This window comes from Octodon degus, unplaced genomic scaffold (genome assembly GCF_000260255.1).
Source record: "Octodon degus isolate 3935 unplaced genomic scaffold, OctDeg1.0 scaffold00967, whole genome shotgun sequence".
NCBI lineage: Eukaryota > Metazoa > Chordata > Mammalia > Rodentia > Octodontidae > Octodon > Octodon degus.
In genome coordinates, this window is record NW_004525543.1 from 11115 (window position 1) to 13844 (window position 2730).

General features: G+C 34.0%; 1 pseudogene; it reads left to right on the forward strand.

Moving 5' to 3' along the window:
• Positions 1-1143: 1143 nt before the first annotated feature.
• On the forward strand, positions 1144-2521 carry LOC101576233 (annotated as a pseudogene).
• Positions 2522-2730: the final 209 nt, after the last annotated feature.

Consider the following 2730-nt stretch of genomic DNA (forward strand, 5'->3'; position numbering starts at 1 on the left):
GATGAATGTCCATTTTGTATCTGTGTATTCAATGTGGTTAGGATAGATGTATAGTTGCATTCTCTTAATGAATAGAATGATTTGTTCTAATGGTGTTTGTAAATAGAATCCCAAGTCCGCATCTTGTACAGCAGTTAATTACTAAGAAGAATATATGCAGTATGTTATTTGTTGAATCTGTACTTCTGATTTGATTTAAAACTGTCGCATTGCTATCTGGTTATCAATAGAATTTTGAAAAAAAATAACACAGATATTGAAACTATATGATAAAGGGTGAAAAGCAGCCATCATAAAAACGGCTCAATGAATTGTAGAAACATTAAAACAATTATAAATTATCTTGCCAAAGTATATTTTAAAGTTTCATTCAAGAAACAGAAAACAGGAGACATTAAAAAGGTGAATAAAGATTAAAGATATAAGGGTACAACTTTTAAAAACTTAATAAATAAATAGCTCAACACCCAAATGCAGACAACGAGAAGAAAATCAGTAAACTGGAAGATAGTGTAAAAGACACCGCCGAATATGAACAATAGAAATAAAACAGAAGTAGGTAAACAGAGCCTCCTTAATATTGGGAACCATAACAAAATATCTAATATTCATGTCATTGAAGGCTGGTAAATAGGAGAAAACTGGGCTGAGACATTTGAAAATCTGCCAAATGATGTAATCTACAGATTCAAGGAGGTAGATGAACCCAAACTGGGATAAATCAAAAATCCACTCCAAAGTTTGTCATCAGAAATATAGCAATGAAACACAAACAAAAAGCTTGACTGAGAAAAAATGGAAGCTTATATCTGCATACCCTAAGACTAACAATTAATGCAGAATGTTACCTATGAATCAAAGAAATGATTCAAATGATGATGAATTTCTCATCAAAAAACATAACAGCCAAAAAGAGTCAGGACAACAATTTTTAAGGGCTAATGAAAGTAAATGTCAACATGTAGATTTCTGTGTCCAAAATCCTCCATCCAGTGAAAGTACCTCTTAGGACTGAAGAGGAAATAAAGACATCCTCAGATACAGAAAAAGTGAGAATAAGACATCAACACACCTATTCTGAAAAGACAACCAAAGCAAGTTCTCCAAACAGAAGGAAAATGTCATCTAGTTCAATGTCTAGAAATGGTATACAGAGAGCCATCCAACAGCACTGCAGGTGAATCACAATGTTCAAGTAATCTACCTGAGAGCAAGGGAAATAAAGCAGGGAAGAGACAAACAGCCATAAATGGAAATTACAAAAAAAAAAGAAAGAAGTGGCAGTCTTAACATCTAAGACGTCAAAAATTACATAATCACATTCAACTGAATTGGTCTAGATATACCAATTGACTAGGTTAATAAAGTAAATTTAAAAACATGACATAGTTCAGTGAACCCTGGGGTCTGGACCTGCAGGGCTGGTGGTGCCAGGGATCAAACCTGGGTCCCTGCACCTCACTAAGCAGGTGCTTTATTATTGTAAGCTATCTGGATGGACCTCCATTTTGAGTTTATTTTGGTGCATGGTGTTAGATACGGGTCTAATTTTTATGTTTGGCGTGTGGAGGGCCAGTTTTTTCAGCACAGTTTTTTCAAAGAAACTGTATTTCTTCCAGTGAACATGTTTGGCAACTTTGTCAAAGATAAGTGAGGCCTATGGTAATAGAAACTGATATTTATGTAAACAGCATTGGACCAGTGGAACCCATAAACATGGAATACACAATAGACATAATTTTTGCCCAAACTTGGTTTGACAGTCATCTGAAAATCAATAGTACTATGAAAGTCTTGATATTTAATAGCAATATGGTTGGGAAAATTTGGATTCCTGACACTTTCTTCAGAAACTCAAGAACATCTGATGCACACTGGATAACAACCTCAACCATCTGCTGAGAATTCGGAATGATGGATAAGTTCATTATACCTTACGATTAACAATTAATGCAGAATGTTACCTTCAACTTCATAACTTTCCTATGGATAAACATTCCTATCAACTACAGTTTTCAAGCTACAGATATCGCAAAAATGAAGTTGAAGATAAATGTAAAAAGTCTTGTGTAGAAGTGGCTGATCCTAAATACTGGAGATTATATCAATTTGCATTTGTAGTTTAAAGAAATTCAATGAAAATTTCTCACACAATCTCAGGGGATTATGTTATCATGACAATTTTTTTTACCTGAGCCAACAAAAAGGATACTTAACTATTCAGAACTATATCACATGTATTCTAACAGTTGTTCTTTCCTGGGTGTCCTTTTGGAGCAATAAAGATGCAGTATCTGCAAGAGCATCACTGGGTATCATGACATTTTGACTATGACAACCCTAAGCACAATTGTCAGGAAGTCTTTACCTAATGTTTCTTATATGACAACGATGGATCTCCTTGTTTCTGTTTATTTCACTTTTGTATTTGCAGCCTTGATGGAATATGGAACCTTGCACTATTTTACTAACAACAAAAAGGGAAACATTACTAAATATAGGAAGATAAAAAAAGGCCTTGGTATGTTACAAAATTTCTATTGCATATACTTCATTTTACCTAACATTTCTGTTTTTGAATATCCGTGTTATATTTGCTTAGAGGAAAGACGATGGTTGAGGGCTTATGACAAAAGGAAAATAAAATAAAATACAATTGGAAAATTTAAAAAAAAAATAGCACAAAGGCCAGGGAGATGACTTAGTGGAATAAGTGCTTCGCTGGCAAGC